This window comes from Rhinopithecus bieti, unplaced genomic scaffold, assembly GCF_001698545.2.
Source record: "Rhinopithecus bieti isolate Rb0 unplaced genomic scaffold, ASM169854v2 scaffold_81282, whole genome shotgun sequence".
Lineage (NCBI taxonomy): Eukaryota > Metazoa > Chordata > Mammalia > Primates > Cercopithecidae > Rhinopithecus > Rhinopithecus bieti.
Genome location: NW_016830182.1, coordinates 1150378 through 1174666, shown reverse-complemented (window position 1 = coordinate 1174666; position 24289 = coordinate 1150378). Strand labels below are relative to the sequence as shown.

The window sequence follows — 24289 nt, the reverse complement described above, 5'->3', positions numbered from 1 at the left end:
CACTAATGAGAAGCCACAAAGAAAGGGGTAGCAGAACTGGAAAACCTCCATGCCTCAGCCCAGTCTACTGCCGCAATCCGCCAGCATCCTCCACACTCATCCACCAAGAGTGTTCTGAGTGTCTTTCGTGAAGTGCCAGCCATATGGAACAGTTTGTCATGCCCCTGACGTGACACCCCTCTCATCCGGCCAGGCTTTGCCCGCAGTTGCAGCCCAGGCCAGCTAAGGCCTTCTCACCTCTGCCCCAGACTTTGGAGCCATGTACACCTGGCTCTAGCCTACCAAGCAACGTGAACTGGGCTACATCACTTGTGGGGAAAAGCAGGGCTGGGTGCGTGTCTACTCTAGCTGGCTGGACCTCTGTGCTCTACCAGGCCCTCTTCAGCAACCCACACACCTCTCCTAGGCCAGGGGCTGGAGCTTTCTACCAAAAAGGAAAAGCCAGTCTTCTCAAATGCTGCAAGATGAGGCGGCCGAGGGTGGAGCCTAGGTACCACTCTCTGCTGCCACTGTCTACACCCCTGCCCAATGTGGGTCTGACCTCAGCCTAGGAACTTAGGGTGGTTGTACCTCTGAGCCTCTGTTTTCCTATCTAGCAAATGGGAATAGGGCCTTTCAAGAGTTCTCAAGGGTGTGATGGGTGTGAAAGGGCTTTGCACACTGTAGAGAACTCTATAGTGCAAGAGGTCATGGCAGCTACTAAAGGTATCACAGAGCAAAGGCTGGAAGGAAGGAGCTGGGGGTCAAAGAAGTCTCCATGACATCTAACCTGCAGGAGTGAGTCTGCCAAGGAGAGATGGATGGGTAGGCAAGGGGCAGTCCAGACAGAAAGCTCTGCAAATAAAACAGAGTAGACTCCCCATACCCTCCACTGCCCAGCCTGGTAGATTTGGAAAAGCACAAAAAACCAGGCCGCCAAGGTAGGCAGGGGCAGCGCTGGAAGGTAAATGGGGCGGGTCAGGAGAGCCTTGAATACCGCTGCCTGACGGAAAGGGTTGCCATTTCACCCTGGCCAAAGCTTCTGTCCTGGACTGCTTGGGATAAGCTAGATGCTGGCACCACTGACCCTCCTCTGCAGGCAGGAGGGTACCATCGCTCATTGGCAGATGAGGTTTATGGAGATGAGGAGGACTTGCCCAAGGTCGTCAGGCTGGTAAGTAACTGGTGGCGCCTGCACTCGAACTCAGTTCTTGGCGCTAAACCCCACAATTGCTACACTTACTCAAGCAGGGTTGGCTTCATGGGCCGTCACATAGGGCTGCAAGCTTAGAAGGACCCTACTTTGCTGTCAGCATCTTGAAATCCTTTATAATTCATGAACAAAGGGCTCTGCATTTTCATTTAGCATTGGACCACAGCTAAATTATTAGCTAGCCCTGCTTCTAGGAAACTCTGATGGGTATTGTTGGGTGCAAGTGCAGGTGCGAAGGGCCATGAATAAACTCTCACTTTTCTGGGACTCTGGTGGAGCAGAGCCTTCTGCTGGGTCTTCCTTGGCCTTCGACATCAACCTAGCAAATTTCTCCTCTTTCCAAGGTCCAGCTTAAATGTCACCTCCTGAGGATCCTTTCCGATTTTCTTCCATAGGGGAACCTACCACCTATGCCAGGCAGAACCCTGGCTCCCTGTGCTGTGGTCCCACACTCTGACCCTTTGGCAGGTCACAGAGCCTCCCAATAGGTATGCAAACAGTGGCTACCTCTCCAAAAGCCTAGGACTCCTCCAGGCCTCTTGGGTACCCCAGAGCTTTCTGCTGGTCAAGTTTCCAGAGGACAATCCTAAAGATGCTTTACAAAGGAGTCGTAGAGAGGAAGTTACTAGTTCATGCTAGAAAGCAGACCCCAGAAAACAGCCTATCTTTCTACTTGCAAGAAAATGGCAGGTATGCCTGCAAATACTAGGTCAGAAATAAAGCCCAGATAATCCCAGAAGCCTCCTTGGGAATCCCCTCTAACATGGAGGGGCTCTCTGGGAAGGAGGGAGGGAAAGGAAAAGGAAATGTTGAATTGAGGAGGGTACAGTGTGGTTAATAAGCACCCAATCCTGGCTGTGCTACTTCCTGACTGAGTGGCCTGCCCTCTCTGAGCCTGTTTCCTCATTTGCAAAGTGGGTAATAAATGACCTATCCCTGAAGGGAGATCATGGGAGAAAAGAGCATAAACGTTCACATCTGATGACCTGGATCTGAAGCCCAGCTCCAACACGTATGAGCAGGTGTCCCTGAGAACCTCGCCTATATTTATTGTGCCTCGATTTCCTCATCTGGAAATTGCTCAGTAAGACCTTCTTCTCAGGCTTCTCAAGGGGATTTAGAGAACTCACGGAGGCAATGTGCCAGTCTTCTGGCAGGGAGCCAAATGTGGTTGCTGTACCAAAGCTGGGCACTGCAGGCTCCCAACTCCTCAGCAGTCAACAGGGAAGTGCAGGTGGGAAAGTGGGAGCAGGGATGACACAGACCCCCACCACCTTGGGGGAGGCAGGCAGGGTGGACTGTCGTGCCCATGATTCAGAGAGTACCAAGGCCCCAGGGGATGAGACGCCTGGAGAGGAACAGCCCCAGCATCCCCACTCTGCCCGTAACCTGTTTTCTTCTCATGAGACTACTGGCTTCAATTTGTTGAAGCCCTGCAGAGTGCCCAAAATTGCTCTCCACAATCTACACAGCAGCCTCTCGTCCTTGCGGCCACCGTATAGGAGGTGGACGGGGATGATTCCTGTTTCTAGATGGGGAATGAGGCCCGGAGAGGGCAAGGGCTTGTCCCTGGTCGGTTGCATGGCTGGCCCTCAAGCCCCAACACCCTTCCCAACATACACACAAACAGAGCTCCAGCTCAGCCTCGGCCCAGGCTGCCCAGAGCCTCCCAGGAGCTGCTGGAAGCTTTTGCTCGTGCAGAGCCATCGACCTCTGAATTGCCTCTTCTTGTTGGAATGCACCCTGCATTGTGTGTGCATCGGATATTGCAGCTCCGTGTGTGGAGCAATGCTGTGTGCTGTGAGAGTGCTTGTGAGAGTTTGTGCCCGTGTATATGTGTAGTTCCAACAGGAGTTTGTGAATGTGTATGGGAGCATGCAAGTGCATGCAAGTGTTATCTGTGTGCACTCACGTGGCATGCAGAAGCGACGTCTATGTACACGTTTGTGAGGAAGTACGCATTTGCACGTTTGTATTATCTGTGCACTCACCACCATTCATGTCTGTATGTGCATGCACATCCTGCCAGGTTCTGCTCCATCTACTGCTTCTGTCTCCCCATACTGTAACTCACTTGGGGTCACCTCCCGAGAATTCTCCCCCCGGCCTCTGAACTCTCTCCACGCCACTGTTACGGGGCTTACCACATCATCGGAATCTTTCTGTTTCTCCATGGAGCAGAGACTGGGACAGGCCCCTTTCCCTTGCACTGCAGTGGGTGCCTAATCCAGGAGCTGGCACACAGTAAGTGTTTAATATAAGCTTAGGAAAACGAACGTGAGGTGCGGAGGGAAAGAAAGCCTTATCCAGCCTACACACCCCTCCTCTAGAGGGGGCCCTGGCTGCCACCTCAGAGGTACCTGGAGGCCAGGCCTGGTCCCTGCCGCATCACATCACATGTGATGTCATGACTGCAGACCCACCAGGAGCCTGTCACCTGGTAAGAGCCCCCCTCCCTTTTTCTTAAGTTGGGACAGGATCCGGCACTTCTGAAGACACCCATAATTGCCCTGATCCCCACCCCAAGAAGCTAGGAGAAAGGCCAGAGGCAGAGTAGGCCAGGGGGGCAGTGCCTGGCACACTGGAGCCACACAGACCTGGACTTGAACCCTAGGCTCAGCTAGGTGTGCCGCCTGGGGCAAGTTAACTTCCTGAGTGAGGTTCAGTTTCCTCACATGTACAACGCTGGTGATTACAGCACGCCCTCATAATGCTGCTGTGACGCTGAAAGAAGTAACAACTCTACACACAGTACCCAGAACACAGTTAAGTGCTTGTTGGGTTAGAGGATATCACTACTGTTATTTCCATAGACTAGAGTAGAAAGCTGAGGCCCTCTAGAAGGAAAGGGCTACCCAAGGCTACACTGAGAGTTGGCCGTAGAATAAAATCCAATGTCTAGGTCCCAGGTCAGGACACTCACCACCCTCCTCTGTGTGGCTTCCTTTGAGAGGAAAAGGCCAGGGAACAAATAAAGACTGAGAAAGAAGCCCCACCCCTCCCCAGCCCTCTGGACCCCTGAAACAGCACCATTCACTCTGGGTGGCCCATACTCCCTGTCTGCCCCACATCAGCAGGTGCATAGCACCAGAGGGCCAGCCCATCTTACTCACCTGCTCAGGCCTCCGCCGAAGGACCAGGACTCAAGTCTGCTGAGAGCGTCTGGAGGACGAGGCAGCAGCCCCAACAGCAGTACGAAATCAGAATAAAGCTGCCGTGAGTCCTATGGGAGACAAGAAAGGGGACAGTGAGCTCCAAGCTCTGACCCTGCAGGCAGCCCCTCACCCACGTCACGGACCTCTAGGTCCTTGCTGCCATCTCCCGGAAGATGGAACTGGCCCACCAACGTGGAGCTACCCTAGACACTGGATACCGCCCCGCCACTGCCAAATAAAGGTCACAGCTCCTGAATGTCACATTCGAAGCCCCAGCTTTGGCCGAGCAGCCCTGCAGCCCTGAAAGCCACGGACCACAGCAGCAGCCAAACCTGCCCGCCCACCACTGGGCTCTAGTCAGCCTAGCCTCCCAGAGTCCCTGGCTCCAGCCCTGGCACATGCTGGGTGCCCCGATCAGAGCTCTTCTCCCCACTTCTCTGTCTTTCAAGGGCCCCCGGCCTTCAAGACTCTGCTCAAGTGCTTCCGTGGAGCCCTCTCCCACCTGCCCTTCCTTGCTCCTTCGTCTCCAGTGGGCTGTGCACCTGGCCAACCCTGCCTCCTCCCGCTTCCCACAGGACACTCTCCCGCTCCAGGCCCAGCTCCTGGACATTGGAGTGAGGTCTAGTTTCTCTCTGTCCTCTGAACTGGTTAACAAAGACCACAGAGACTCCTTGATGAAGGAATGGTGCCGTGAAGGTGTGCAGTGAACAAACAGAACAACATGGGACGACTGAAGCCAGGAGGCCTCCCTGCATCCCTTCCTCTGTTCAATTCTAGAATATGGGGTCAGGTTGATGAGAAGAAAGAGACTTGGTGAAGTTGATACTTTTCTCTGTCATTTTACAAATGAGGAAACTGAGGCTCTGAGAGGGAAAGGGTTCCTCACATGGCGAAAGGCAAGGCTGGAGTGAAGTCCAAACCGCCTCAGGGATGGAAGCAGTGTGGCTGTCTTTCCCCCAGCTCCTGCATTTGCAGACCCCTGGCTTCCCTGACTGTTGAGGGTCAGGTCAACCATGAAAGGCAGCTTCTGGAAAAAGGAGAAGGCAGCGGGAGGCCTCTGGGGTGGAAAAAGTGCTGCAGGAAAGCTCTCGCTCAGAAAAGAGGGATCAGCCTCAGGGCTTCACTTCCCCTGACCTGGGGGCCTGAGGCTCAGGGCGGGCAGAGGGGACATCATGGGAAGCCCCTTCCACGGTTGACGAGATGCGCCTCCAGCCCATCTTCAGCTGGGTCTTCTAAAGTCCCCTTCTGCTGGTGGGGCACACACTAGACACTAGTCCCACCACTCTGAAGAACAGTTTGGAAGGGTCTCTTACCCTGTGACCTCTCCCATGACCCAGCAACTCCATGTCCACAGAAAAATGTGCATATGTTCACCAGAAGACATGTGCTAGAGTGCTCGTAGCAAGGCAATTCATAACAGTCAGAAAATGAAAACTTCCCAAATGGCCACCAACCACAGAATGGGTCAACTGGTGTTTCCACACAACAAACCGCTGCACAGGCTTGGGAATGAGTGATCTGCAACTTCATCCAACAACACCACGGGTAAATCTTGCAAACATAGTGTTGACTCAAAAAGCCAGGCACAACAGAGAATACACTTAAGAGATCCATTTATATAAAGGTCAAGAAGGGCAAAAAGACTCTACGCTTGTAATAGACGAAATACGGCAGGGTCCTCGGGAGTTCCTCCTATCAAAAGGTGGAGTCTGTTCTCTACCCACTGAGAGCTGCCCTTGAGAGTTGTTTAGATCAATAGGATTCAGTGTGAGTGACACTTTATGAGTTATAGAGACTAGGCCTCAAGAGGTCCTGCCATTTCTAGCCTTCCCTCTCTTGGGAGGCTGCAGGCCATGGAGAAGGTATCTGTCTTACTGGAGGGTGGGGAACTCCCCTGGCAACAGCCAGCACCCAGTGCCTGTGTGACTGAGGCCGTCTGGACCTTCCAGTCCAGCAGACCCTCAAAGGTGACTGGAGCCACATGAGCCCAAGGGAATCGGTGGAGAAGCCCAGCCAAACCACAGAACTGTGAGGTTTCATAAATGGTGTCTGCTTTAAGCCACCAAGTTTTCAGGTGGTGTGCTGGGCAGCAGGAGATAACTCACAGCAGGCTGGAAGTCAGGCCAGTCAGTATCTTTGAGGGGGCAGTGACTAGAGGGCACAGGGGGCTCTAGCCAGTCTGCAAGGTTCTGTTTCTTGATCTGCCTGGCGGCTACAGAAGCACGTGCCCTTCAGGATAATTTGTCAAGCTACAACTGTAGGAGATACACACTTTTCTGCATGGGTGTAACACTTCAATGGGAACTAAAGACAAATCTTTCCGTGGCTCTCTGCCCAGGTGAATCAGGTCAGCCCCGCCCTGGCCAGCTGGCCTCTGTAGCCCATCCCCAGCCCTGCAGGCTCTACGTCACTCTTTTGTGCACCTCCACAGGCTGCATCACACCTCCACCCCAGGATGCCCTTCCCCTTCCTACCATGCTCAAGCCTGCAGTCAGGTGGCACCTTCTCCTGGAAGCCCTCCCTGATCTCCCCAGGCCTCGCCTGGGTGTCCATATTCACACAGTTCTCTCTCTGGGGCTGGGTCTTCCCCAAGGTGTGCAAGTCTCTCTTCTGCCTTCCCAGCTCTCAGAGATCTCCAAGCAGAGGCTCTATCAGGGTTGGGTGGCACCTCTATTCCTCTTCCCCCAGGGTCGAGACACCCCCAGCCATTCTGTGATGGGCAGAGCAGGCTTCAGGGGAGAATGGGGGACTGGGATCACAAGATGGGTCAGCTGCCAGCACCCAAAATGGCAATTCTCTCCCGGGGTCCCAGCCTTCTCCCACCGAGATGGAGGGTGGGGCTGAGATGGAGGGTGGGGCTGAATCTGGGGGTGCAGTAAGGGGCTAAGAGTGCAGGGCTTATGGTAGGGATTATACTCCCCATTTTCCAGTAGACCATGATGCCCAGTAAATGTGCACCACTCCTCCCCTCTTAATTATCTATTAAAACAAAATTGGGAGATCCATGGCAGTAGTATAATGCTGCACCCCCTGGCAAAACAATGCGAACTGCTGGGCAGACAGAAGGAAGAGCTGTAATGCCAGACAGAGTCTGGGCATCGGCTCCACCAAAATCCTTCCATGTATTGACTCCATGAATTGTCCATCAGCCCTGAGTGACTGAGAAGGCGGAAGCCCGCCCACATCCGACCTCAGGTGAGTGACTGGCTGGGGCCTCAGCTGATCCCTAAAACCAGGGCCTTGGCCTGGCCACCCCTCTAAGGGCCTCTTGCCCCCATATTTGCAGCTCCAGCTCTGTCCTAAATAGATATGTGGCCTCTGGGGAAATCTCTAAGCCCTCAGGTCCCCCCAGTGTCATCTAAGAGCTATGGCTGACACAACGATCTCTGACGAGCCAGTTTTCTCTCCCGTGGGAGGAATGGAGTTCCTGATAGGCCAAGGTGGTGCTCAGGCCCAGCCTCTTTCTGCCTTCCTCAGGGTCCCCACTGTACCGGCGATGATGCTTACCAGCTGTAGGATGATGCAGCCACCTCACACACTACAGGCAGGCCACAGCACCTGTCACCTTCCTGCCTTCTACCTCCAGGACCTTTTGCTAAGAGAGGAAGCTCCTTACCCTGCAGAGAGGCCCAAACAAGCCAGAAAGTGGTGAGGCTGGGAGAGGGAAAGACATCAGATCCCAGGAAACACGGTCTGTCCCATAGCAGAGAGAACTCCAAGCCCACAAGGGCAGCTGGGTAGGTCACAGCCTAACATCAGAAGCAACTCTGGACTAGAGTACGCCTTCCACAAGTGGGTCTGCTACCTTGGGAGGTGGTGAGTACCTCATTCCCAGAGGCATGCAAGCAGAAGGGAGCTGCCACGTGGTGCTGTGGGTGCTGTAAGCACCAGAACAGAGCTAGACTCTGTAGTTCCCAAACTCCTCTGCTAAGAATCACCTGGGCTGATTGTTAAACCCACAGCTTCCCAGGCCTCTCCCCTGGGAATGGAAGTCTATGGGTCTGGAACACAGCCCAGAAATTTAAATTTTTAGCAAGTCCTCTCAGGTGATGCTCTGCATCTGGAAAGTTTGGGGGAGCACTGGCAGATGACCCTCCAGGTCCCTCTAAGTCCCTCACGCCACTCCACCACCCACACCCCATCTGGAAGACACCACCTGGGCAGCAGCCTTACTGCATCATTAAAATAAAAATGATTTAGAAGCTTTAGGAGGGGGCAAAGATGTCAGGGGAGGGGAGATTCTCAGCCCGCAGCCCGTTGTGATACCGGCGGCAGCTCCTTCCTAGCCCCCCTGGGTCCCCCAGAGCCATCCAGAAAAAAAGCTTAGCATTTGAGAGGGGGGTGCTGACAGCTGTTCAGCTGCTGCTCAGTGAGGCCCCGGAAAAGCAATTATCTTGCTCTTAGCAGAGAGGAGCTGGCTTTTACCCGCCCCTTCCCTCCCTCCCTTCTCCCTCCCACCTTCACACACACACACACACACACACACACACACACACACACACACACTCCCAGGCCAAGATGCTGTGGCTGGCTCTGAACCCGCCTTCCCCCACCCCTAGCCTCCAGATTTCTCCGACTCACTCAACCTCCATCCTCAGAGCACATTTCCAACACTTAAATCATTTAGCCTGCTAAACCGGAGACGGCGAAATGGGTGCTATTTCTTAAAAACATACAGAGAGCGTATTAAATTATTGATAGCCATTAAACAGGGGGAAAAAATTAAACAGCTCTCAGCTCTTATCAATCATTCATGCAGTTTCCACTGGGGTGTTTTCTGGAGAGTGATCACTCTGGCAACCTGGGGAGCCAGCTCCTGCGGGGCAGGGAAGGCTGCCGCTGCATGGAAACGGAGGGGGCCGCCCCAGTCCCCAGCAGTCAGCGGGGCAGCACTGCCCTCAGAGGGGATCGGGGCAGGGGTCGCGCAGGCAAGTCAGCCTCTCTCCATTTGCAAATTCCCACCTCCTCTTCACCACACCATTCACAAAGGGAGACTCCAGCACCGCCTTCAGGAACCCCCTTTATTAAATCCAGCCTGCTTTTATTGAGCTGATACTACACATCAGGCCTGTAGGACCCACAAAGAAAAAAGCCTCAAGGCACCCACTCAGGCGAACGGGCTCCAAACGTGAATATACTACACTGTGACAAGAGCCGTCAATGGAGAGGGGCTCAGAGGAAAGGGGGGCAGCCTTGGCCAGAGTAGGGGGCCAGGGAAGCCTTCACCAAAAAAGTCATTCTTGTGTAAATTCTTGGAGGGGGAGCAGAAAATCACCCAGACAACGAGTTGGAAAGGGCATTCTAGAAAAAGGGAATAGAATAACTCAGGCGAAAGCACAGCATAGTGCAGTGCCTGTATCGCAGCACGCACCCTGCCAGCAACAGCCTATGGGGTGGGGCCTGGGCACAGGAAGTGGAGTGTGCAGCAGCTGGAATTTCAGCCTCTCCTCCAGGCACTGGTCCTATTAAGGCCAGGCCAGGGGAGGGAAGCACAAGGCCAGGACCCTCCAGGTGTGGATGGGCAGGAGGTTGGGGTTCACCCCAGCTGCCCGGGCAGCAGCACCTCCACCCCCGCATGGCAGCTCCATTTCCTGGCTCTGACTCAGGACACCTAAGCCAGTGTGACGCAGACCACGGAGGCTACAGGCCCAGTATGCTGCCGGTCTCTCGGCCACAGACAAGCCTGGCAGAGCTGCTTAGGAGACAGGCTCCCTCCTACCACTGAGCCATGCCAAGGACCTCGGCACCAGAGCTGTGGGAGCCAGCAGACACCTGATACCACCCAGCCTCACCGCACAGGGACCATCCACAACCAGAGGCCACTTGAGGCTCTGAAGCCAGGCCTGTCCCTGCCCTGGTATACAGGGCCAGCTCTGTATGCTGAAAGCCGTTCAGAAGCCTTCACTTGCTGCCTTGCTCAGAGCCCAGGAGATCAGGAGCTCAGGATCTCAGGAGCTGGGAGCCAGGAGCCGGGAGGAGGCCCTGCCAAGTGTTGATAGCACCCTTGCCAGAGAAAGCTGCTGTCACAGGGAAACATTCTGGGGAGAGTGGTTGTTTACCACCAACGCCTGGGACCGTCAAGAAATAATCAGAAGAAATTAAATTTGCTAAGTTGTGAAAGATATAAAGGAACCCTCCCTCCCCAAACACCCGGACGTTTTGACCTGGACAATCAGGCTGCTCTATTTTGCCTGGTTTGGGGGAAATGTCCTTAGATCTGCAGGAATGGGCGGGTGGTAGGATATCCGTGCAATCAGCCGGGATTGGGAGACTGGGTCCTCAGTTCTGCCTGGGCTCTGCCATCAACCTTCCCCGCTCTGGACCTCGTCTGCTCCTCTCCTCTGTACAGGGACAGATACACATTCCAGGCTCCTTCAGCCATGCTGATATTACAGGGCAGAGGTGGCTTCCAGGCAGCCTGTCCACAGAGCCTGCCAGGAACATGGGGTTCCTGAAGCCTACCCCAACACCTCTGCTATGCTCACCCGAGGACTTTTGGTGATGGAGCCCAGTGGGTCTGAAGTCATCAGCCATTCCCCTGCTCCCTCACACACCTGTGCTCACACCTGAATTGCTACATGTAACTCCCTCCCTTTAGTTCAGCCTCCACATAGGTACAGGACCCGTGCTGAGCGTGGGTCCAACCTGGTACAGAGCAGGCTGTTAAGGAAGGTCTGCTGGCCAGCAGAATCAAGACAGGAACAGGCAAGCGACCCTACAACGCAAATCGAACACACCTGTCCCCCACTCAGGTACTAGCCCTGACTCCCCACTGCCAGCACATCCCACTGCCAAATTTTCAAGTCCTGCAAGTCCTTCACTTGTGAGTTGTGTCCACACTTCTAGAAGTCTCTCACACCCTCTACACTCCAGCCATACCACAATTACTCAGTGTTCCCTGGATGTTCACGCCCCAGGGCCTTTGCATATGCCATTACTTTTTCAGCCCAGCCAAGTCCTACTCTGGGTCAAGCTCTAGCTCCCCATTTGTAACTGTCGCAACACTTTACACTAAACTGAATTCTGTTCATATTTGTTCCAAACACTCAAACAAACCACCCCAGCCCCCAGCCTACAGCCCCTGATCGGCTCTTCCTAATGGCTAACCTACATCACACCTGATGTACTTTTAAAAACCATTCCCTGGATAGTGGGTGAGACGTTCTCAGCCAAGTATAAGTGAGGACCGTATTCTTGGAGCTCCCTAAACTGAGGGAAGGGGCAAGCTTGGGAATTTCCAGGCAAAGCCAGCAGGAATTGGCCACAAATGAATCAGGCCTTGGCTCAGGCCTGAGGGTGCACATCCCCCATCACCCCCTCCCCCTGGCCATCTGCTTCACCCCACAGCCACTGGCCACTGAAAGACTGGGTGGCCAGGGCAGGCCAAATGTCTGATGGGAGAGGGTATGCCTTTCCCCAGGAATGACTCCAAACTTTTGCCCACACTCTTCTCTCCTTCTGGAATGCCATCCCTTCCAGTGAGCTAAATCCTCTCTGTCCTTCAAGGACTGGCTCCAGCCTGGCCTGCCTCCTCCCTTGCCTGCCCACCTGGGCCCCATGACCTCCAAGCCCCTGCAGCCCTGCCTGTGTCTACCAGCTGTCTCCTCCCTGGGTGCCAGGGCCTTGTTTCTTCAGTGAAGCCCCTGCTAGGATGGGGACATTTCATGCTCTACTGGACCCTAGCAGCTATCATTAAGTTGGGCACAGACTGGGAAGCCCACCGGTGGTGGGGACTGCTCATGGGCTCTGTGCACAGGGGCCCTGGTGGTGGTCAGCCCAGGAGCTAGGCAAGGGGAGCAGGTGGGCTGGCAACCATCTGCATAACTGTGCAAGGAGCCCCTGGCTGCCAGTGGCCACCCCATCTGGAAGCACAGGTGAGTGCATGGCAGATGATGTATTGTATTGATACCTGTAACTGGGATACCTGTTAATGAGGTATCATCTGTGTTTCCAGACTTCATGTCCATCGGTCATGAAGTTCATGAGTTTAAGCCCTTCTTCCAGGCAGCTTAGAAGAACTATGGTGAAACTGGAAGCCCCAGACGGCAGTGTTGGCAGTGGGGGCTGCAGTCCTCACCTAGCTCAGGTAAGACATCGTGTTCCCCTGTGGGCCTTCTTTCGGAGCCTCCGAGCCAGCTGCGGTGCAGCCACCATGTGGTTCAAAAGAGATGGGTAAATGTAACCACTGGCTTCCCACTGTGGGGCTGGGTGGCTGCAGGGGGCACAGCATTCAGGGTCCCAGAAGCCAGCTCCTTTGTAGTCCGCCAAAATCAGTACCAACCACCTCCTTCCCCAGGGCACCTCTTTCAGGCTGAGGCTGCCAGTTTCAGCATGGCCCTCCCAATTCCCTAGAAGAAAAGCTTGAACTCTTCTTCGGTGGGACGGATGCACATCAAGTCTGGAAACACAGATTAAACCTTATTAATAGGTATCCCAGTGTGATATTAATGCACCATCCGCCATGCATTCACCTGTCCTTCCAGACCAAGTGGCCACTGGTATGGCAATAAGGCCGGAAACAAGAATAACAAATACCACTGATTTGAGCAGCTGCTTTGTGTCAAGCTCTGTGCTTAGCTCCACACACATTTCTCCTGAATTCTCCCACCATGCCAGGAGCAGATACTACTATGAACATGCCTGCTGGAAAGATGAGAAATCTAAGGATAATAGAGACGAACACGAAGTAACCTTCCCACATCCAAGGCCAGAGGGTGGCAGCATGGGGGTTTGGATGCAGGTATGTGGCCCAGGCCCTGCATGCCACCCCCAAGCGCCCAGCACCCCTCATCTCCTTTGCTCAGAGCTGGAACAAATGCTATGGGTACCACCCTGCAGCCTTCACTGAACCTTCTTCTCATCTGACCTTCAAAACACTCCATGAAACCACTGGTGAGGGTCATTATTGCCATTTCACAGATGGGGAGACTAAGGTCTGCTGGGGGAAGGAACTTCTTTAGCAGTTTCTGCACCCCTTTTGTCCTCACAATAACCCCATGAGGTGGCTGTTGCTAAGACCATTTTGCAGGTGGGAAAACACTGAGGATGGGAGAGGCAGAGGGGCTGTCTAGAGCCTGGGTTTGTGCACCAGGCTGCCTGACTCTTGACTGGGCTTCTTCCATGACCCAGGGCTGTCCTCAAGGCCTGACACAGAATATGGGCGAGTGCGTGGGCATGGTGGGGAGAAATAAAGGGTGGATCAGGAACCCAGTGTGGGGACCTGGGGGTGGACGCCACATCCCTCCCTCCCAGCCTCCCCTCTCCAGCACCATCCATATGGAGGTGGGGTGGAGATGCTGAGGACAGATGAGGCTACCTCCCCAGTTCCTTCAGGACTGCTGGGCTGGGGTGCTCTATACTCATTTACTATGACAGAGAGTCTTATCCACGAGCCTAATGATCAGGCGGGGGCAGTCAAGCCATGCTGGGCACCGGGTGTGTGTTGCACGCAAGGATGTGAGTGTCGACAACACCCATAGTGAAAAAGACAGGATGAGGTGGCAGTTGCGTGCCCACACGTGTGCACACAGACATATGCACACAGGCGCACTTGCACAGAGGCGTGTACACCCCTCACCAATGCACATCCACACTGGGACACACACAGGAGAGTGAACAGACATCCACTCTCCAGAGCCACAAAGAGATCAACACAGAGAGAAGCAGCCCAGAGGACATAGGCACGTGGATGCCTGCAGACTGCAGGCAGACACACACATGTGTGCACCTGGGCACACCTGTGCTCATCTGCACACAGGCCCAGAGCAGCACACACCTGCATGCTGGGCTAACACAGTTTATGGGCTGTCGGCAGGGATGTGGACAGCCTCAGGTGCACACAGAGCATGTGGGCCTGGGCGTGCCCACCCAGGCATGGGTCTGGGTGCATGCATGTGAGCCTTGGTGGTGGTAAACCTCAGGAACCAGGCAGGGGAACAGATGGGCTGGCAGAAAGGTGGGCTTGCAGAATTGTGCAAGAAGCCCCTCACTGCCTCTGTGCTGATGGAGTCAGGCCCGTCCAAAACAGCCCCATAAATCAGGACGCTGCCTGCTGCAAGCATTTACATCACTGTCTCCGGGATGCAGAGCTCAGAACAGAGAAGCAGCCGACCTCAGGCCCTGCCCCCCGATCTGTGTGCATTAGGGGGAGATGGTTGGTATTTGGGGTTCCTTCCACCCAAGGCCACCTCCCCACCCTTACCCCAATCAGGCCCCCTGTCCTGCTAGCCCACTATGTCCTGTCTCCCTCAGGCCTTTCTTCCCCATCCCACCTTTCTTCCTTCACTTTCAGCCTGAGATCTCAAAGTGCACCACCAGGCTGAGCACCACCATCCCATCCCCAATGCTGAAAGCTTCTCCCAGCAATCAGCACCCTAGGACCTAGGTATGGGTGGGTAGGGTGAAGAGTCCATTTCCAGACAGCAACACTCCAGGTGGTTATCAGATCCGAGATGTGAGCTGGGGTTCATACCCAGTTCCACCTCGGATGAGTGCCACCACCCTTTCTCCCAGCCTCACTTCCCCTGTCTGTAAAGTAGGAACTGGAATGGGCCCTCCCAGGGCTGCTTGTCCTGAGGATCTGCTGCCTAGGGAAAAGCTCCTCTGTGGATGCTGATTAATTATGACTATTAATAATACAACCATCTGTATCTCACAGTGGAGCGACGATGATTAAAACTGGGCCCTATGCCCCAGTGGCAGAATAAATGGGTCTCCAGGTGGGCTTGGGTGTCAACACTAGCCTGGAAGCAGATCGCTGGTGACTGTGTCGGGAGGGGCTCTTTATACTGCACAGACAGATGCTGACAGGAAGGACGGAAAGGCAGGCAAGCAAGCAGAAAGAAGGTGGGGAGCTGGCTTACCAGACGACGAACAATAGACAATTACCCCATGCCAGGGCTCTCAGGCAGGACTCTGTGCCTGCCCCTGGGACAAAGCAACTGGGTCTTTTCACCTCTTCTCAACTCCACCGCCACCCTACAACACAGCCCAGAAGTTCCAGCTGCTGGAGGTAGTGAAGGGGTAGGCATGAGTGCCATCCTCTGTCCAGAGAAGTTTTGGAGGCTGCTATCTGCCAGGGTCAGGCCAGTGTCCTCCCTGCCTCCTGCAAGCCCTGCTCCAAGTAGTGTCCATGGATGGAGAAGCCTTTCTGAATGTCTCCGAGTAGTGTGGAAGCAATGGAGATGGTCCCTCCTCCCACGGCCCAGCGGGGCCCAGTGCACCTCTGACCTCACCCATCTACTTGAACGCTCTTTTGTAGTGAACACATCTGCCTCCCACCTCACATTCACCAGACTGTGAGCTGCTCTGACCAATCCACCTCTGAGAACGCCACCGGCGTCCCCCCAGAACCCTCACCCTGAGCCAGACACTGGTAACCCAGTAATCCTCACAACAGTCCCATGTGTGTTTACACTCATTTTATCAATGAAGAAACTGAGGCATAGAGAGAGAAAGGAACTCACCAAAAGTCACATGGCCAGGAGGTAGTTGAAATGCAAAGCATGCTGTTTGACTCCTGAGGTCTAACCCACTAGGCTACAAAAGCTGACTGAATGAATGAGGCTTAAATAGCAGGATGCAGAAAGTTTTGAGCTTTGTAAGTGGACACCAAAGTGGCCAGAAGATGGGTGTCACGGGTTCAGGCCAGATGTCTGCATTAACTGGCTGTGTGGCCTCAAGCCAGTCACTTGCTCACTCTGGCCTTCAATTTCCTCACCTGAAAAAAGTGAACAAATGGAGCTGCTCCATCCCCTGGCCAGATGCAAAGGCAATGGAAGAGTGAGTGCTCTGAAAATGATCAAAGCGCATGATCATGAGGGCTATACCCACAGCAGCCAGGACTTCCAAAGCGGAGCCCAAACGCCTGTTCAGGCAGGGGCATTCAAGAACAATAGATGAAGGATCTGAAACCAGGGCTGTCCTAGAAAATCTGGGGCACTCGGCCACCTGCACGATGCCTGTAGTGAGGTAGTATTACATGGGCTGCCGCCGAGCCAGGCGGAAGCATCTCTCCAGTCCCATTTGTCGATCATTCTTGGGTCTCATCAGCACATTTACTGGGTACCGACCCCGCATCCAGCCCTGGCAGGGAGGGGGTATGGAATGCACAAAGGTTTCCTAAACTCAAGGGCTGAGTGTTGACCCTCCAGGGCCTGCAATGTGGTTGGGGGATGCCCCCTTGCACAATGGGCAAAGATCGGCCAAGGAGCATCTGCTAAGTTCCTATAGGAGCATCTGGGCCTAATCACCCACTGATCGCCAGACTGGGTGCTGGCGATGCAATGGGGGCAAGATCTAGCCACAGGCTTGGGGGAGCACGTGAGTCACAAATAAAGGCCTGTGTGCCCCCAGGCTTCCTTCTCACACCCGTGGCAGGCATTACCAATTGGTCCCCACACTCTCTTATAGAGCTCCTTGTAGCCTCAGAATTGCTACTCTGTATAGCACTCCAGGCTGTCACTCCCAGGCAGAGCATAAAACAAAACCTACAGCACTTGAAGTCCCTGTTAGTGGAGCAACTACATTCTGCTGGGGTCAGCCACGTCTGGGAGAGCTAAGGTCTTGGTCTCTGGCCTAGGAGATAGCAGCTGGCTGGTGTCAAGCTTAGACCCTCAGTTTGGGAACTTCAATGGAGAGGCACAGAGGGCCTGGGGGTGGGGGGATTTGGTTTTGCTACAGAATCCCAGCTTCTTGGCCAAGACTCTCCACAAGAGTGGGTTCCCTTGGCCTGGATGCCAGGATGGGGCTTTCTGTAGCCCCGCCGTGTTAGGGAGTGTGGTGGTCACCTCCAGGTATTGTGCAATCAGAAGATAATTTACCAAAATGTCCCTCCTGCAACCCCTCCCCACCCATTCCTTCTACAAGGACACAGAAATCAGTGAGCACTTAGGGGAAGGACAGTTTGCAGAGCCCCTCATATTTCCTCCCCATCTTCCTGATGTCTGTCATTTCCTTCTGCCATCAAAACTGCCATTAGCTTAACAATCGATTCACAACTTTTGCATAAATACATTTATTTGTAAAAGAACTTTATAATACTACCTTAAACACAAAATTAGCCTCACTCACCAAGGATAGAAGTTAAACACAAAAACAAATACAAGGAGAACAAACAATGGCATTGTTTTGCTGCCTGCCTGCTGGAGGCTCTGAGTCCTGCAGGTGCTCTGTTGAAAAGGGACACCAGCAAGTATCCAGTCACTGGGGGCTGTCCTTGACACAGACAGCCAGAGAGCTAGAGGGGACTGGGGGCGGAGGGGTTTTCTCAATCCTGATTAACGTGAACTCCTGAATGCCAGTGGTCATTTTTGTTTACCTTTGAGGAGCAGAAAGCAGCTCAGTTCAGTGGCACTCTCAGGATCAAGGCAGCCTGTAACAGGTCTGCTAAACAGAAGAGGCTCAGAGAGGTGGGCCCACTGGCCCCAGGTAACATAGCAGTGAGTGGCCAAACCCGGCTTCCGACCCTGGTCTCTTGCCTGAGCACAAGGTCTCTCTTCTCCGTGTGCCTTCTTTATGCCACACGGAGGCACTTAGGCAGAGCAGAGTCGCTGTGACCTGCGTCTGGCACAGTAACAGTTTTTACACCTGAGGTTAACAGCTGTGATTTAAGAGGTTATTTGTCTAAATTTTCGGGAATCAGTTTCTCAGGGAGGAGACAACTAACACATTGGGCTTGGGAAGCTAGTCTTTTTAGAAAATATTTATAGCATTTCAAGACAGTTTGGTGGCAATTGGATCTAGCATCTGCTATTTTCCTCACTTTCCACCATGGCTCTAAAACCCATGGCAGTTAAGACACACGCACACACACACACACACACACACACACCCACAACAACCCAACAACAACAGCAACCACATCAACGCTGATAGGAAATCAAGGCCCATCGTTTCTTTGACAAACAAAACATGAAGCTGGCATGATTTCAGAAGGCTCATTACTGCCTCTGGTTAAAACCCCAGCGTGCCTCCTACTAGCAATACCTAAGGCTGATGCTCAGAGCGCCGTGGCCAGCAGGCCAGTCCCCAAGCCTATGATGAGGTTCACAGCCTCCAGAGCTGGGTTTGGCAGGACTCCCAGGCCCGGGGCTGTGGCTCTAACAGGAAGCCCCAATAGCAAAAGAGCCCTCCCCTGAAATTTGGATTCTGGCTACAAACTGGACAAAGACAGGGAAAGAAGGCAACCTCTGGAAATCAAAGACATCCTACGACCAGGCACTGAGTTGGCCCATCTCTGTACATTACCTTGGTGGGTATTCACCCCTCCAAGCTCAGTGACGTCTATTGTACCCATTTTGCAGATGACAAAACTGAGGCTTTATTAAGCCAGGAGATTGTCCTGAGAGCACAATGGCTTATATGGTAATCTGGTCCCTCTGACCCAACCAGGCAGCCTGGTGTTCCCACCTCACCTCCAGTGACCACCCTGCATGTGGCTTCTATGCACGTGGACTCTATACTCATCTGCTCCCCAAGGTCCTGCAAGGTGACTCCCTAGACCAGACTCCAAGTCTTTACTCACACCATGACCCTCTCAATACCAAATCTCCGTCATTGAAAGGCTGCATCTCACATGGAGACCCTGAAGACCTTCTACTCCATCCTGGGATCTCAGGTGGGATTCTGAGGTCCAGAGAGGGGAGGGGTCACTACATTGTCTGATGACCAGATGAAAGTGAAGCAGGTCTGCTGTGAAAAATCCCAGAGCATGTTGCTACTCCTGCTGTCCTTCCCATCCCAGTCCAGGCATAGGAGAGGCAGTTGCTAGTTCATAGTAAGAAGTCAGCCCAGCTGGAAACAAGGTTGGTGGTGACACCAGAGCTCACATCCAGCCAACGGCAAATGGTGCTTGAATGACAGACCACCTTCCAACTTGTCCAGGTCCAGCCTTTTGGGCAGAGATGTCAACCACTCTGCAACCCCAAACACACCCGCCTCCAAGCCAGGGGACCAGAAGGCCCTCATCCATGATGCACCGGGACAAAACCCCAGGCCAGGTCCCCAGGGAAGCACTTGCCCACACAGCCTGGCTCCGGGCTGGCAAAGAGCCCCATGGAGGAGGGCTGTGCCAGCCTGGGGCTTGGTGTGCCCCATGCAGCTGCTTCCCCAGGGGCTCCCCTCTCCACTCTGATCTCAACAGACACCGAAATTTGGCATCACCCCTTGCCCTCCCTACCCCAGATCCTGTTCTCCCTCCACCCTCCTTTTGGATCAAATGCCCTCTCCAACCCCACCCACCCAGGCATCAAATCCAAAAGTCAAGGAACCATCCTGGTTTCTGACACTCCCCCTCAGCCAAGCCATCTGCCATTTCCACCGCTCACCCTCCTTGTGTGCGGATCTGCCCACTCCTTGCCAGCTCCTTTGCCTGGGTGGGGGCGACAGCCCCTCCTTGGCCTCCCACTCTCACTTCCTTCCTGCTCTTCCTTACAGCTGTAAAGCTTTTCCTGTTTACAGCCCCCCACCCCAGGCATCCCCACAGCCCTCAAGCCCCATGCAGCTGGCCCTACCCGCTCCCCCTGTTTCCCCACATCCTCAGTTCTCGGGGAACCAAGCATATTCCTACCCCCGGGCCTTTGCACCTGCTGTTCTCGCGCACCACCTCCTCCACCCACAGTGGCTGGCTGTTTTATAATTTCTCAAGGGGTCCTCCCAGACTTTCCTCATTTAAAATACATGCTGCCTCCCCCACTCCAGCCACTCCATAACACATCACTCGACATTACTACTGTGCTGCACACACCACGAGCTGATTACTGTCCTTCTGTGCTCCCCACCCCTGCTCAATGATGTTAGCCCCAGGAGGGTCAGCACCTCCTCAAGCTGGTTTCCTGCTTTCCATCCAATGGCTAGATCGCTGGCTGGCACAAAACTGACATTTAGTAAGTGTTGGTTGAATGAACAAGTGAGTGAACTGTTACGATTTTGTCAACTCACCATCACCCCCTCAGCCCCCTGCCAGCCAGGTTGGGAATGATCCCACTTCTCAGATGAGGGCACTGAGCGGCGGAGAGGTGCTATGTGGGCCTGGTAGCCTATGGCAGCAAAGCGGCAGCATGGCCTCCTGGTGCTAGGCCAGCACTGCTTCCCAGGTGGCACCTAGGACTTGTCTCCAGCCAGACCAGGGAAGGGATGAGGATTATGGAGTAAGAACCCATGTTAAAGTCATGAAATCGGGTGGCTCCAATATTTCTGTTGCAACTTGAAATGCTGCCTCTCTGAAAACCACATCCCGTCCCCGCGAGCTGGTCTCAGCCTCAGCTCCTGGCCCCCGGCAGCCTTGCTGAGATACCCCCCCAAACCCAGTTCCTTCTCTCCCTGGGTCCTGGAATTCACTGGCCCAGCCCCGAAGCTGATGGAGCAGAGGGCGGGGCAAGGGAGGCCTCCTCTCCCGGGTGGGGCAGGAGGAGGGGGCTGAGCCAGATTCAGGTCACGCTGCTGCGCCCACAGCCCTCTGAGGGCTAAAAATAACCGTGTTTATACACTTCCAGAGCCGGGATTTCTGCTTCCCTGTGAGAGGGGCTACAGGCTGCGTTCCCCACTGCATGCCTTCTGCTCCAACTGGGCGAGGCCTGGTCCAACAGGCTAGGACCTGGCTTTCTGGGTTTGTTCCCTTGGGTTTTTTGTAGGTGGAGGGAGGTGAGGAAACGCTGAACAAGCTGGTGACTCCAGATGGAAAGAGCTTATTGCTAGGGGACAGCTCTTCCTCCTAGGGAGCAGGAGCCAGAATTACAGACGGTGGAGAGATACTGACCCACGTGAGGTCCCTGGTGCCACGGGGCGGCTGGGAGTCAGTCGGAGGTCCCACTTGCGGTGTGACCTGGAGCTGGCCACTCCTGCTCTCTCTGGTCCTCAGCTGCCTCCCTGCATTGTGGCAGCTGACGGTAATTGACAGCTGCTCCTCACATCACATCCTCAGAGAGGGGAGGGACAACGGTGGAGTCTCAGTGTGTGTGTTTGTGGTGGGGGACAGTGTGAGAAACAGCTCCAGCCCCTGAGGCCCCACGGCTGTCTTCATGGCAGATGACGGAGCACACCTGCCAGGACGGCTGTCACCTGGCCACCCGCCTCCCTCCCTCCCTGCCCTGGTTCACCCAGATGGACTTTACCACCAGAGGGGCAGGTGCCAGTTGCCTACCTAGAGACTACCCCTCCCACTGCACAAGTAGGCTCTACCTTGATCCCATGGCTCCTGTGAATGTGGCAGTGCCAATAAGATACATGAAGGCCACCAGACGTCCACTGGGCCGAGGACCTCACACATTCCAGGATCCAGTAGTCCTGGCCTTTCTTCTCTGACTTGAGAGAAGAAAGCCTGGCTGACTTGCTGCCCCTAGACAGGAACAAAGTCCATCCCCGCTGGCCTGGCTTCAAGAGCTGTGCCCCTCTGACAGCAACCCCCCAGCACTCTGAGCCTTTGCATATGCTGTGCCCTCTGCCTCAGATGTTTTTCCCTCGCTTCCTGACTGCGAATTTTCCACTCATCCTAGAGGACTTACTCAGTTGCCCTCTTCAACAGCAAGGTGAGCTCAGCCCTTTGCCTGTGCTGTGAATCCCCTTCCATTAGACAATCAGTAGCGCTCCCAGCGCCAAGATCTTGCCTTCCTCACCCCTACTGCAAAGAGCTGCAACTGTATGCTGAATTACCCATCAAGGGGAGAGCTTGGTCCTCCTCTCTCCTTGCCGTGGCCAAGTCCACACCCAGCAGCCCCTCTGTACACCCCTTCAAGATTCTGCAGTCTGCAATCAGCTCCACCCTCTTCCTTCAAAGGCTCCTGTCCTCTAGGGACCTGGCCTTTGTGTTCCTCATCAGACCTGCAGTTTTCAACCAGGTTTCTAAATGTACCTGGCCCAGCTGTGCTGGGGTGAGAACAGCATCTGCATGTTGAACAGGCACCCGGGGTGCTGTGTGCAAAAGCCCTGAGGGCCAAGGGCACCCCCACGGCACTTGGAATTCACTCCCTTTAGACACCACAGCACCCAGGCCCCCGATGACCACCATCCTCAGCTCCTGCCAGCCGCATGATATCTGCAGCATTGTTTGGCCCATACCCAGGCCCCTGCCAGCAATGAGCCTCATGCCGTCTCTCCTGGAATGCAGCAGGACTCATGGGACCCCTGTGAGAACATCCTCCAAGCAGCCACCACAGCTACTGGTCTGCCAATCAGATTTGAGGACAGCATTTTTCACCCCAAAATCTTTCCTTGTTTACCCTGAGTCAACGATAAACTCCATTCGGTATTCAAGGCCCTCTGGGATGTGATCAGGCCCCCACTGAGCTCCCGAGCTTTGCCTCCCACCCACCCAGGCCTGACTACCTCACCTGCCCTCCTTTTTTTTCAGAGATGGTGTCTATGTTGCCCAGGATGGTCTTGAATTCCTGGGCTCTAGCGATCCTCCCACCTTGACTTCCCAAAGTGCTGGGATTACAGGCATGAGCCACCATGCCCAGCCCTCACCTGCCTCTTTCTGCTGAGCATTCCCCAACTCATCCTTTGGGCTGAAGCACAAAGGTCACCTCCTCTGGGAGGCCCTCCTTGAATGCCCTCCCCCAGTAGGCTGACATGAACCTGTCCCCTTGGGGCTCCCCTCAGCAGGGCTCTTGTTCGCAGCCACCAGCCCCTCATGCTATAGGTAGTAACTGGCCAGTCTTGTTCCCTAGCGAGGCTCTAAACTCCTAGGGTTGGGCCAGGACCAGTCACCCAGGGCCTGGCATTCAACAAGAGACATGCTCTGAGCATCAGGGTGTGTGGTCCATTATACCCCAAGTCAGGTGGGCATGAGGACCCGCACTGTGGTGATCAGTGACACTCAGAGTGGCTGGAGACTTGTTCGGGTCATACAAGCAGCAGTGATGGGAGCCACACCGGATAGGACCATGTCAGCACCGTGCTCCTACCTGCCACCATAACCAGGACCTCCAGGTGGTAAAAAGAAGACCCACCTGCTTTTTCAAATGCACCTGTAGCTCCTCTCGGTGCTTCACCCTGCCACTCCACTGGCAGGAAGATACATTTCCTCCAAGCCCAAGCCACAGGGGGTTTATGGAGAGATGTTTCCCAGGCATATCACCTGGGAAACGCAGGACCAGCTATCCTCCACCACCCAACAAGTGCAGGGACTTGGGCTCCACACTGGGAGGTCCCAAGCAGGACATGGAGGCTCAGGGAGGTTTGGAGGGAGCCGGGGAGGGTATGGGGGCAGACCTGGGCCCAGAGGCCACCGCTCCCTGTTCCCAGTGCAGGGCAGGCCCCTCTGTCTTCCACACCCCAGTTTAACAAGATTGTTTCTTCTTTCCTGAAGCCCTGGGGGGCCTTGTAACTCGCCTTCTTTTAAAGGCAAACACAGATGCAGAATCAGCCAGGAGTACATCCTGGTGTTCTGTGGAGCCATGGGGAGGGGGAAGGACCTTTTCAAAGGCAGCCTGGGGAAGGGCCAGGAGCAACCCTGCTCATGGGAGCATGGGGTCCCTGTGCCCAGGGCACTCTCAAGGAACGCTGGTATCCAGCACCAGCACACTGACTCCCAGGGCCTCACAGTGGGTCCCCAGCAGGTGCACCACAGTGATATCTGCATCAGAATGTGCCCATACCCAAGTCACCCCCACAGCCTAGGGACCCTCCACTCTGGTTTCCAGAGATGGTGGCACTCTCGGGTGGGTGGGTGTTGAGGAGGGGGTGCAGGCCTTGTTGGGTCTCAGGACCTGCTCCCAACCAGGTGAGCTTAGAACATTGAAACCCTGACTCAATTCTGGAATCTGCCGCCAACATGGTTCCCATTTGGCTCCTCTGCTACTCAAAGTCACTTCCAGCCTCCAGGAGCCAATGCAGACGTCTGCACCACAGTCAAGTCCCCAGTCTCAGAAGTTCTCCAGCTCCCAGAGGGCTACTGACAAATGAAGCCTGAGCTCACTCACTGCCCACGCAATCTCCTTGCTAA

At 54.5% G+C, this 24289-nt stretch overlaps 1 protein-coding gene across 6 annotated transcripts in view; it reads right to left on the bottom strand.

The window, feature by feature from the left end:
- The window catches only part of ZMIZ1 (zinc finger MIZ-type containing 1), a 242727-nt gene that overhangs the window by 188661 nt on the left and 29777 nt on the right, over positions 1 to 24289 (bottom strand). For all 6 annotated transcript variants that reach the window (XM_017865212.1, XM_017865205.1, XM_017865211.1 and 3 more), the window contains exon 2: positions 4306 to 4415. The gene's annotated coding sequence lies outside the window, so the exon portion shown is untranslated. The remainder of the gene's footprint in view (positions 1 to 4305; positions 4416 to 24289) is intronic.